General features: G+C 38.5%; 1 protein-coding gene across 1 annotated transcript in view; it reads left to right on the top strand.

The window, feature by feature from the left end:
* The window catches only part of LOC147028896 (FYVE and coiled-coil domain-containing protein 1-like), a 299,989-nt gene that overhangs the window by 111,320 nt on the left and 174,530 nt on the right, over positions 1-14,139 (top strand). The window lies entirely within an intron of this gene.

Below are 14,139 nucleotides of genomic sequence, written 5' to 3'. Positions count from 1 at the left end.
TGAGACACGATATTGATTATGGGAATACCACAACGTTGGAAGAAAAACATGAAGCCGATAGAGAAATGTTGTATAATTTGTCAAGCTGTTAATGTCAAAATGCCTAAGTTCAAAGTTTGTGATATAGTCAGAATATATAGGTGGAAATCTCATTTTGAAAAAGGTTATACAAAGTGATGGACAAATGAACTTTTTAAAATTGTTGATGTAATAGATACAGTTCCTTGGACTTATAAGGTATGTGATTTAGAAGGGGAAGAGATTTTAGGTTCATTTTATTCACAGGACTTACAAAAGACAAAACTTAGCAAATAATGCTAATGGGAGCAATAGGTTGGCACTTCACTCCCCTCTACGATACACCATTATGGACACTCGAGGACCAAGTCCGAGTTAAGTATAACAGGGTTAAATTAAAAAAATATATATATATATATATATATATATATTGTGTGGCAAGGGGGACGTTCTTAGATCTGTGAACCCCAAACACAGAATCCTCAACTGAATAGTCAAGGCTTAACGTGTGTGTGTGTGTGTGTGTGTGTGTGTGTGTGTGTGTGTGTGTGTGTGTGTGTGTGTGTGTGTGTGTGTGTGTGTGTGTGTGTGTGTGTGTGTGTGTGTGTGTGTGTGTGTGTGTGTGTGTGTGTGTGTGAGAAAGAGAGAAAGAGAGAAAGAGCAGAATCAACCCCAACCCTCGCATTAAAAATCTCAACCCCAACCCAATATCTTTTTTTTAATACGTATTTCAACAATATATATTTTTTGTTTTTTTGTCTTCTTCCAATTCTGTCTTTTCAGGCTTTCAGGTTTGATGAAGTAGAAAGGGGGAGTAAGAACCTTCCTGAATCTTCTTCCCAGAACTTACAATATATATATTTTTATGTTTTTTTTTTCTCTTCTTCCAATTCTGTCTTTTAAGGCTTTCAGGTTTCATGAAGTAGAAAGGGGGAATAAGAACTTTCCTGCACTTTCTTCCCAGAACTTTCTTGATATTGCTCTCATCAAGTACCATCCAACAAAACTACATAGATAGCTTTAGATCCCCAAGAGTCTTCTTGGTAGAAACCACATTTCAGGTCTCCAACATAAACCCAACTTTCCAAGTCTCCAAGGTATAACCACATTCCTGTTGAGTTTCCAAGATATGTATCACATTGTGAGTTATCAAGCCAGAACCCACATTTCAAGTCTCCAAAAATATAATCATCTATCCAAGACTCCAAGGTGGAACCACAATTTCTAGAAATATTGTGGGTTTCGGTGATTGATCTCACATAGTATCACTGTGGATCATCAAGGAAAACTCCATTTTTCCAATTTTTATGGGTTTCAGTAATAGATCTCACATAATATAACTGTGGATCATCAAGGAAAACTCCATTTTTCCAATTTTTATGGGTTTCAGTGATAGATCTCACATAATATAACTGTGGATCATCAAGGAAATCTCCATTTTTCAAAATGTCTGAAATTTGTGAGTCTCCAAGGTAGGTTCCATATTTAGAACCATCTTGGCAGAACCCTTTTCCCGAGTCTCGAAGGTAGTTATTTAAACCATCAAGGCAGAACTCATTTCAGTGATATTCAGTGATATGACTCTTTCACTGATTTTTTTTTCAAAATTTGTGAATCTCCAAGGTAAAACTTGTATTCTTGCTCATCAAGGTATAACTTGTTCAGTGGGTATTGTCTTGATAACTCGCCATGAGTACTATTGCTGTAAAACTTTTTCAGGTTTTTGCTGGTCTCCAAGGTATAACTCTTTGGTTGGGTCATAAAGGTTGAGCTCATTCTGTGGGTCTTGGTCACTCACAAGGTCTTCAACCAAACCGACAATTTCGCCCCAAGTTGTGGCAAAAGCAGTATTTTCATTTTGTATTTCAGATACAATTTCCTGTGAGAGAAAATAATAATGTATTAATTAAGTGATTTAATTATTAAATGATTATATGCTTAAATCAAACTCTGTAAATAGGAAAATAAAATCTTACCTCAATAGATAAGAGGTTTGAATCCAGTTCATCAACTTGAAGGTTTAGTTCCATACAAGTAGTAGAACTCCAAGGAACTCCAAAGTCATCCCACTCGAGCTCAGCACAGCACTCCATTGTCAGTAAAAGTAAAAATATGTTTAAAATCAGTCTGGGTTTGAATCTTTTGTAGAGAAAGACTGTTGGGTGTGTTTTCCTTTTTCAAAATGAAGAATTCTCTGCTGTTGAAATTTCTAAAACATAACATTCTAGAATTTTCTGGTGAATTCTTTTGAAAATCGATTAACAAGAAATGATGTAAGAATATGTGTTCCTCACAAAAGAGGGCGGGGCTTTGTGAAAGTGGGCGGAGCTTAAGTGAAGTTGGGTCATGAAAAGTGGGCGTGGCTTAAAAGTGGGTGGAGCTTTGGAAAAAAGTGGTCGTGGCTTATGTAAAAAATAATCTGCAACTCAGGAGGTCGTCAAACAAGAGCATTGAGAGAAGTTTATCATTTTATTTCTGCTCAACAAAGATATTTAGACCAAGAACTAAGTTCTGAAATAATATTTGTGAACATACTCGATGGCGATGAATGTAATCGGAAAATTAATTTATTACCTGAAGTAGAACATGATCAAATATTCATTGGCTCACTCTTTGAATGGAGTAAGTAATGGGGGGGGGAACAATCTCTTCTTTTGACCCCATGCACCGAGAGTCAGAGGCGGGAGAGAAAATCATTCTCCTCTTTTGACCTGATGGGCCTTGAGCAAGAGAGCTTCCCCTATTAATTTGTATGAGGTTTTTTGGGCCCTGAGACAGTCTCAATTTAACACGAGCTTGTATGGCAGAAAATCATTCTCCTCTTTTTGGCCTGATAGGTCTCGAGTCAGAGAGTTCTCCCTATACATTTGTATGGGGGGGGGGGGGATTAGACTCCTGTCTAGTGGTTTCGGGGATCAATTCAAAGAGTTTTTCCCCTTCACCCCATTCATTTGCATGGTTGCCTTAGAAACCCCATATTTCTACTACTGCTGCCAAACCATGTGACTTATGACATCATATTTGTGAACCTTTTGTTCCTCATGGATAAGCGGTCATACGTGTTAAGTTTCGCTTCGATCTGTTCAACCATTTCAGACAGTGGTTGTTTGTGTCTTTCATACATACTTGTTCATACTTGTTTGTGTCTTTCATACAAAATTCTCAACATAGTTCTATATGACAGGCAATTCTTCTTTATATTCAACTTCCTGGCAAAGTTCAACCTGTTTACACATTTTATACACAGGTGATCTTTCCATACAGAGGAGAAATATAATTATGTTTATTCCAAATGGATACAAACTTAAAACATCATATCATATTTGAGTACATTTTATTTCAGGATTAATCTATTTTATTTTAATATCAAGTTTTAATCATCATCAATTTCTTTATTTTCGCACCCCAAACCCATCATGATAAAAATGTATCTACATTCCACTGTTAATTTTTTTTAAACAACACAACATTTATGAATTTTTAAAACAGGCTTCATGGGCAATCTTTGAATGAACATCTCGTATTCCAAAGACATTAGCAATCTATGTATAAATCATCTTTCCCAACTCTCCCAGCCAATAAAGTTCCATTACTTGTTAATTTATTTTCCTTTGGAGGAGAAACAACCAAGAAGAAACAGCAAACACAAGCAATTTCTTTCAGAAGTCCAACGCCAGCTTACAGAATAGTATCTCTCCTGAGCCTCCTTTCCCAGCACCATCTCACGATCCGTCATGTTGAACAGGTAACCACATTTTATCAAACTTGGTGGATGAAAGTGGGCAGGGAGAATATGCGGAGAAGAGTAGCATCTCATGCAGAATACTGTTGCCAAAGCCCCTCACACCATATGCAGTGCAGCCGGAGGCATATTGGCACGGAGTGGTCAGGGTGGAGAAGAGTGTAGAATGTAGAGAGTTGGAAGTCTCGAGCACAAACTGCTTCGTTGCACCACACTAACATTGTCCACTCTGCATATTCCAATGTCGTAATCACAAGGAAGTCATCATTCAGAAATTCCATTTCTTGATTCCAGCCATAAAAGGCCAGGACGTGTTATTGTTGTTGTTGTTTTCGTTCTTGTTGTTTTCTTTGTTGTTTTTTTTTAAATAATGATATCCCACTGACAAAGTACAGCAGGATCGATGATTGTCTCAGAGATAACATCTGCCCATGGTCACATTACATACTCATTCCAAATTGCCCATGTATTTTCAAACTTCAATGTTGCACAGATCGTTAAATTCTCTCTGTATTGGAATTCTCATATGGAAATGATGCTTGAACAACCATTGTATGGCCATGGCTCTTCTCTTAAAACGACTAAACAATGAAGTGAAGACAGTTATAGTACATTTGAAGAGTACAATAATAATCACAAGCATTATTATTCCAACAAAAATCCAATGTAATAATGTTGCCCATGTATTTCCTTAAGCCAAAGCCCAACTTTAATCTTTTGTAATAACATAATTATTTATTCTCTGCCTTAATTTTGACATATTGACCAGTATTTCTGGTCTAAATTACCAGAAATCTAAATTAATTAAAAATAAATTAAAGTAATATTTCTAAATTACCAGAGGTTCATATTTACTTTTTAGTAAAAATAATTTGTTATATTTCTTGAATTACTAAAATGCTCACATGAAATTTGTGTCCATGTTATCGTTACAATACACAACTGGTGGACAGAACATCAATTCAAATATTTCTTCAGTCACGCACTAAAATTTTCTTTTACATCATTTCCTCTCGATAAAATATACAAACATAAGCTGTCATTTGTCAGATAATTTTACCCTTGCCTTCGGCACACCGAATTAATCCCAAAATCCGACAGTATGTTGACCAAGTTCCCAATATTTCTAGTCATAAACAATGTCACGAGTTCAGTCTCAGACAGCCATTGCATCATCATAATCTTATTTTCCTTTCATCTTTACCTCATTAGTTACTTAAAATCAACAGATATTGCTGATCGTCATCATTATCAGGTCTTGATATCATAACAGTAGTTATCTATCCTGATTTCACATTGCATATTTTCCAGAAATCATCATCAAAATCATCGTTTTGATCTCTCAATGAGAGATGCATGAAACTTGTGTGATCATTGTCTTGGTAATAATCTTCTTCATGCAAATCGCAAGTAAATTAGCCATACATTTTACAATAACCATGTTAATACAGAGAGTAAAACTACGGCAAGTTCTTCACACCTTCCTGTTGCAATCTTGTCAGCCATATGGCATTCACTTCCTGATGCATAGTCCAGGTAGAGTTAACCTATTTCACAAAACCCTTCAGAATGACTTGTATTCTGGATTTATTTATTTTATTTTATTTTTAGAGTCTTGCCCCCCAACTTGACAATCAGAACAATTCCAGAATCCTCACAACCACATGTTGTTTACCTTTAGTTCTATCAACTGCTTTTACATTTGGTGTTACAGTTGAACTGAACTCTGACCCTCAACATTAACTCAGATTAGCATACAATCTATACACCAGTTTTTTATATATTTTTTTAAACATTTGTTGGTCAGTTTGATATCGATCAGTAACCCATCAGTAAATCATTTTAATTTGGTTTTACCAGCCTCCTACCTCTAGATCACATCTCTTATCTCTGCATCATATCTCCCATGATCTAATTTACCAAAATTAGCACCTTACGAGGATTTACAAAGAAATCTAACACAGGTGGAGGCTATTCAGCCCACCATACCTGCACGAACATCATACTAGCTTATTAACACAAGATCCAAGGAAGAAAATACAAAAAAAAAAAGTTTTTAATTAATGAGACAAGTATTTTCTTGAATTACTAAAATTCAATTCCTCTTCCCCTCAGGAGAGGGGGAATGGGCTTGGTTTAAACACGCATCAACCACACAACCCTCCTTGACAGGACCCTCACCAACAGCACTCCATACACATGCACACAATCACCCATCAATGCTCAAATTACCTAAAAGTCTTATCAACATCCCTACACCCCTCTATCTCCATAACTTCCAGGTACCGATCTAAATTATAATTTAGACTTATCTCCTTTTTCTGCTGCCACTACCTTTCCAGGGAGACCATTCCATGCATTAACTACTCTCTGAGCAAAAGTCCCCTGCCTTGCTACCGTCTTAATTCTCCTCTTCTTCACTCTCAGGCTATGGCCCATGATATACTTAAAGAAAGCCTTGCTATTATGTTTAATATTCTTAGCCATGTCCTTCTCATACTCTCTTTTGGCTTACCGAGTTATTTCCTTAACCTACCTGACTGTTCTTGGTCAGTCTCGGATAGACGTTGTCTACAACATGGTCAAATCTTACAATACATCTCATTCTGACCGTACATCAAAACTTTGCAAATCGTGGACACAAAAGTTCATTGTTCTCTCGTGATGTCTCCATTGCAGATTCTCATTTTCTTTGACTTTAATGAGCACAATGTCTTCCTTTCTACATTATAGTTTTTAATTCTCAAGGTAGTTCTACATGACAGGCAATTCTTATTTATATTCAACTTACTGGCAAAGTTCAACCTGTTTACACAGGTGATCTTTCCATACAGAGGAGAAATATAATGATGTTAATTCCAAATGGATACATACTTTAAACATCATTTCATATTTGAGTACATTTTATATCAGGATTAATATATTTTATTTTATTATCAAGTTTTAATCATCAATTTATTTATTTTATCACCCCCAAACCCATCATGATAAAAATGTATTGACACTGTCCACAATGTTTTGAGATATTTTGTTCACAAACAGACAGATAGGGGTGAAAACATCACCTCCATCCACCTTCGGTGGAAGAGGTAATTATGATGTACCATTGCGATGTGAGTGTCTTAATTACGTATATAGTATGTATTGGAACGTATTAATTACTTATAATTAAATATTTATTACGTCTATTATTAATTGGGGAACACACCAACACAGAAACACAACACGCACTACACCACACAAAACCACACAAATACCACAGAAAACAAGCCCTGGTGAGGGTCTGCAATAATTGATTGCTCTTTCTAGTTACCTCCACCCCCAAAATTGGATGGAGGTTATGTTTTCACGTCGATCTGTCTGTCTGTCGGTTTGTTTGTCTTTATGTCTGTGAGCAGGATATTTCAAAAAGTTGAAGTTGGATTTGGCCGAAATTTGGTGGACAGGTTGGATGTGTGGCACCGATGAATTGATTCGATTTCGGTGAAAATCTGGTGTCAGATATGGAGAAGAGAATTTATTTTAAGTGATGCTTCATTATTGACAGGCAGGGCGAAAATTGATATATGATGTATCAAAAAGTTGAAGATGAGTTTTGACAAAACTTGGTGGATGAGTTGTGTAGGTGATGAGAACAAGCCGATTCGATTTGTGTTCAGGTCCAGATGCAGATCTGGCCTATCAGTGGGATACAAAATGTAAACTGTTCAGCCTGCCGGAGGTATGTGCTATCGAGTGCCGTTCTTGTTTATTTTTGTTTTCCTAGTATTTTTCACGTGTACTTTTCTGTCACTTCCCTTTGACAAGTTTTGCTCCCAAACATAAACGTTTTATTTATTTTCTCATTTATTTCTTGTATGACCAGAAAACCAAAAAGGAAGTTGCCACTATGCAATATGTATTATGCAATCTCAAAAGAATTTTCTTTTTTTGTGGTTTAGGTTTTTTTAAACTGTCCATTGCAAAACTTTTGCACAGTTAATTCAAATCAATATGCACAATCTGACCATTGACAATTTTTCCATCTTGATAATGCTGTGGGGCTTTTTTTTTACTGACTTGTACAAAAGTTTATTACAAATATTAAGATTTGTGAGCTACTTATAATTAAAGCTACTTATATCCGCTGTTGCCTGGTGCCATTCTAAACCTCGTTGGCATTTTGAAGAAATTAATTTTTTTTTAATTATTATTTCATTTTGGTGTGTGTGCCTAAAACATTTCTCTACATCTATTAAGGAATGGGGTTGGGAATCTTTTAATATTACCTTTCATATAGCTACATAGCACTATAGAGTGATTTAAAAAAAAAAGAAGTATATATCCCCAAAAAAACTTTTTTTTCCAAATATTCAATTCTTTTTGTGCCTAAAACACTCCCAGGCACTCATTAATGAACGTCTAAAGCTATTCAAAATGGTGAGATAGACAGACAAATGGCTCTCTTATAGTCCAGATAATAAAGAGAAGGAAAACGGTCGATGACTATATGACATGGAGTAACAAAATTCTGGAATTGTAGGTTAATTTTTTTTATTTTGTGTGTAACAAAACTCTGGAATCAAAGGCTTTTATTCTCGCAAATGTTCAAACTGTAATCCGTGGTGTGCTATGCAGTTATAAACTTGGCGTTTTGTAGTTCAATGACTGCATGCAGTGTATCTATCTTGATTTTTTTTACATTCCTCTCGAATATGTTCTTTCAATACCTCTATTGTTCAGAGACTGTTGGCATACACAACAGATTTCAAATGGCCCCATAAGAAAAAGTGTAGAGAAGTCAAGTCTGTTGATCTAGGGGGCATTCCGCTGGTCCACGTCGACCGATCCATCGTCCTGGTATCATGGCATCTAACCGGTTCCGAGTTACCAAGGCAAAATGTGGCGGTGCCCCATCCTGCTGAAACCAGAAACGTTGGAACGTTGCAAGAGGCATATCATCTAAGTAAAGGTTCTAAGACTTAATTTAATATTGCTACATGTGTTTCTGCAGTTACAGCTGCTTCAAAACAGTATGGTCCAAGTAAAGTTGTTCCATGGATGCCACGCCAGACCATTACCCTTGAATCGTTCTGAACATGGGTCTCTTCCATCCAATGGGGGGGTTCTCATTCGCCCAGGAACGGTAGTTAAGGCCCTGTCACACCTTGACGATTTAGCCAGCATATGCCTGACGTATGCAAAATTTGGCGAAAACGCTGGCGCACGTCGAATACGTTATGGGTAAGTTTGTATACGTTAAGAGCACGCTGGCATACGTCTTTGTACGCTGGCATACGTCGTAGTGCACCGAGGTGTTAGACAAATTTTCCATGCTTGAAATTTTTCGACGTATGCCAGCATATGACTCACACGTTCCGCATAATGCTGGCCATAAGTTGTAGGCACGTTACGCGATCGTTGACACGTCGACACACGTTACTTGTAAGTTACTCATAAGTCGAAACACGTTGAGGTAATGTTTAGCTTACCCGAAACTTATTTATAACCTATGAGTAATGTGTTGTAGGCACGTTACGAGATCGTTGACACACGTCGCCACACGTTACTTGTACGTTACTCATAAGTCGAAACACGTCAATGTAATGGTTAGAGTCAATGTTCCAGACTCCCTGTTTTTTATTTTTGGGGAGGGGGGGGGGGTTTCTTCGGTATGACTGTGATGTTAACACTTCGATTTCTAGTGCGGTTATAATATAATATAATTAATAGGCTACCCCTCAATGATTTAAATCATAACCGCACTAGAAATTGATGTGTCAACATCACCGTCATACCAAAGAAAAAAAACCAAAAAAAAACTAGGAAGTCTGGAACACTGATGCTAACCATTACATTGACGTGTTTCGACTTATGAGTAACGTACAAGTAACGTGTGTCAACGATCGCGTGGCGTGCCTACAACTTATGCCAGCATAAAAATGCGGAATGTGTGTCATACGTCGAGTACGTCGAAATTTTCAACATGCTGAAAATTTCTCGACGTACTCTGCGTATGAAGACGTATTCCAGCATACTACGATGTATGCCAGCGTGCTATTAACGTATACAAAACTTACCCATAACGTATTCGACGTGTGCCAGCTTGGTTCGGCAAATTTTTCATACGTCGGCATACGCTGGCTAAAACGTCAAGGTGTGACAGCGGCTTCACACTTCGATGTCTCGTGCGGTTATTATTTGAATCGTCGAGCGGCAGCCTATGAATAGCCTACGCCACGTGATCGTCAGCGATACGCTGCCGCGCTATGCATAAGTTAGACTATCGTTGGGCATAGGTTGTGAACGCCGACAACACGCTCAGCATTCGTTGGTATAAGTTATCTATATGTGATTAAAACGTTCTGTGTACGTTACTCAAACATTATGCATACGTCCAACATGTTATTATATGCCCAAAACTTAAAAAAAACATCAATAGTTCAGTGTACGCCAGCGTTTTACATCCATTTTGAGACCTTGCCATACGCTGGCTAAAACGTCAAGGTGTGACGGGGCCTTTATGACGGTTTACCATTCCACTGAGATGGAAAATGGACTTATCACTAAACATGATATTGTAATAAATTGAAGGTTGCACTAATTCCTGTTGTGTTATCCAGTCACAAAACTTTTCACGTCTGTCGCAATCATCCCCGTGAAGCTCTTGCACACATAGGATTCTCTAAGTGTGGTATTTGTTTATCTTTGGAATATGTGCAACAGACATGTGACATTCCCAATTCTTGAACAATTTTTTGCGATGATCTATGGGAGCTCACAGCCACATTTTCTAAAACATCTACGTTGTGATCAGGATTCATACTTGAGCACGGATGACCACTTCTTCGTTTATTTGCCACACTTCCAGTTTCATGAAATTGTTTCATAAACTTTGACATTGTTCCTTGTTGAGGCATGAGCTTCGTTGGATGTCTGCGATGGAATGCTTGACAGGTTTCTCTCTGGCTTTAACCTCTGGCATGCAAGAGGACCAGTTCAGCTTTGTCTTACTTAGTGTAATCCATTTTCATAGGTTCTATCCTGAAAAAAATAAAAGCAATTAACCTATGATTCCAGAATTTTGTTACACTCTGTATTACTTTAATGACTCCAATTTTCCCACCTTCTTGTGGGGTCAGCTGCCAGCATTTTTGGCCGATTTCTTTCACGGGCAAGTTTGCCAGGCCAAAAATTAAATTGAAGGTGAACGGAATTTGGAATTTGGAATTTAGCCAGTGCCGGTGATGACTTGCTTCCTCCTCGCAAAAGACATCGTGGGATCTTGAACATCCACCAGTAATTCGAGCAGACAGAACACCCAGCTTATTGTCCATCAGTGGGATGACCCACATATGTATTGATCATTGTCCTGCCTGCGAAACACCAGGGTGACAGTTTATACCTGGGCCGAGACTCTATGGATGAGTGAAGTGATGGAGGGTATGAAATGGTAGTGGAGCAACAGTTCGACCCACAGTATGCAAGGAAAGAATAAACAAAAAATTAGTAGGGGTGGGGACACAGTGGCCTGCAACTGAAAGGGTAGGTCAGGTTAATGGGGGTTAATAAAACTTAAACTCCTGGGATGGATAGCGGATGACATGAGATGATTGTGCACCACCTCTTTGAATCCATGGAGGACAATAGAGTGCTATTGAACACTCATGAAGGTGCTTTCACAAATGGGAGAAGTGGGGAATAAAAGACTGGAGGACACAGTCAGCCTGGATTTTGAGAGTTGAATCTGAAGGCGGTTAATGGAGGAATCTGCACATCTTTGATTTACTGGGGATGGTCATAGGGATAATACCTCAGCTGGAGTGAGAGACAAAGACAGAGACAGAGAGACAGAGACAGAGTACTTCTTGCAATTTGATGCCTCGACTATTTTGGTGGCATTCTGTTTGGCCTAAAAGTTTTTGATTTTTAAGGTGTATGAAATTATTTAAACACTTTTTTTCACACACTGTACAACAATTATTTCCTGGAGTCGCGATGTCTTTGCAATTGTGATTTCTCTTTGACTTCAAACCTTGAACTTTGTCTGTAGTTGTTTAAAAGAAATTTTGTTTTTTATATCTACACTGTCAATCTTAGGACCTTACAAAAATTATACTATTCTTCTTGTAAATGGGTTGGGTTGGTAGGATGGCCCAGATATATGCACATTCATCTCTAAGCTCTCTGTCCTGGTTTTCACAGGCAGAGGGTGATTCATCAATGTGCGTGCCGTCCCTCGGATGGATGTTAAACTGGGTGTCCCATCTGCTGACATTAGTTGGTGGATGTTAAAGATCCCACAATGTCCTTCACTGACAGTAGGCAGCGAACATCGGCACATTGAACAAATTCCAGATTCTTGACCCGACTTCCTGTGTTAGAGTCGCGACCTGTCCAGAATTATAACGCCAGCCAAGAAACTGTTTCAGGAGCCCTGATGCTCTGCATAGAGCATTGTACATGATCTGATCTTTGTAAAAAAAATATCAGTTTGATTTAACCATTTTGTTCCTCCTTGTTCATCCTAAATGCTATTCAGCAACTTGCTTGTTCATGGTTGTTGAGCCATTTTCATCATCCTTGTACGTCGTATTCAGCCAGTTAATTCCACCGTTTTAACTGTTGTTTAATTTCTAATGTGAATGCTGTTCACCAGTTTGACCGCGGTATGACGATCGTGTAGTTAGGGGTTTCATTTTTTTTTCCTTTCACCCACTTCCCCTCCCCCCACCCATTTTTTTCAATGGCGCCCACAGGCCACTGTAGCCTAACTACCCAAGACCACATGTTTTTCTTTTTTCCTTCGTTGTTTGACGTTATCAGGTTTGTTGACAGTTCATGGAATGTAAGGTTCATTTCTGCTTAAACACCAAGTGTTCTGCATATTACCAAACACTCCAGTACCCAACCTCCCCTTACGCTCCCCTCCTTCCACTGCCTCCCTTTGTATTTCGTCATCGTCCTCATGATTCATGCACTAACTGCCTGTCGTTACTCATTTTCTCAAAAAGTTCCGACACATGCAATAGGTTTCTTGTATTCTGGCACTTTTATTAATGGCAGTTTCACTGGTTGTCAATGATTATTTTCCCTCTTTAACTTCCTGTTCTTTTCTGTTAGTCCTAATAGTGTATGTACCAATTTCACATCAATATTTTCTTTTTAGTCCAAACTACAAATGCTTGTTTTAATTTTCATTTTCTGATCACAATAACTCTACCAGCCTTGCATTTTATTTTAACTGTTCTTCTATCACTTATCACAATCTTCTGAAATGGGTTGGCAGGATGGTACTAATGTCACGAACTCACCTTTGTGCTATCTCTTCTGCCTTCGATTTCCATCTCGACAATAAACTCTCACATTGGTGTTTCACAGGCAAGGTATTGTTACATTAATGAGGATTTTTTTTCTGTCAGATAGGAAGGTAATCTGTGGACATATCCACTTGCATTTGTTGATGGACATTGAATGTCCTTTTCGCAAGGAATAAGCGAGTTATCACCGGCACCAAGACCAAATTCCAACTTCATACCCAAACCGACAGATTCGCAGTACGTCAGCTATTGGAGAGAATTAATTGTTACATTATTGTTTAAACTGCAGTATACTCTTCGCAGAAGACATGGTGGGATCTTAAAAGTCCAGCAATTCGTCCAGTGCTGGCTGAAGGGTCCTCTGATTCAACGTCCTTCCACTGTACCGGACACACACTGATGCATCGCCCTGCGTCGGAAATGTCTGGATAACAGTTTATAGCAGAGTCGAGATTCAAACCCAGGCTAGACAGCTCAAAAATATACATATAGAGCACACATAACTCAAAGCTATCCTGACAGCACATGAGGAAAAATGTACCTGCTGCTGTATTATTATTGTTTACAAACAGGAAAATACATTGTGAGTTCAGCAAGGGGCAGTCTTGGTGCATATCACAGCATAGGAGACGGATCTGTGGGTGGTATTAGATGCGGGGTTGGAGAGGGAGAGGAGTGGATAAGCCGCGAGCACAGTGCCGGGCAGCTATAGGTAAAGTTAACAGGGTTTAAGGTTGTATTCGTCAGGGGATACATTATAAAGCAAAAGAGGTAGTGTTCACACTGTACAGTAGACGAACTTCGTGAGGCCTCACTGAACATATTGTGTTCAGTTTTGGTCACCACATCTGAGGAAGGACATAGCTACCATAGGGACGGGTCAGCGTAGGGCTACTAGATTGATTCTGAGGCCAGCTCAACAAAGCTATGAGGAGTGGATGAAGGAGGCGGGGCCGTCTACATTAGAACAGAGGTGATTACGAGGGGATCTGCTCGATGTTTATGATAATGAAGGGTGTGGATAAGATGGGTGTGGTCATTTTCAGCAGTGCGGACCGTGTTACAACCAATAGGCAGAGC

This window comes from Eptatretus burgeri, chromosome 4, assembly GCF_056783735.1.
Source record: "Eptatretus burgeri isolate ZD-2024b chromosome 4, Ebu_testis_v1, whole genome shotgun sequence".
NCBI lineage: Eukaryota > Metazoa > Chordata > Myxini > Myxiniformes > Myxinidae > Eptatretus > Eptatretus burgeri.
The sequence above is the reverse complement of the archived record's forward strand: the minus strand, read 5'-3'. Positions and strand labels throughout refer to the sequence as shown.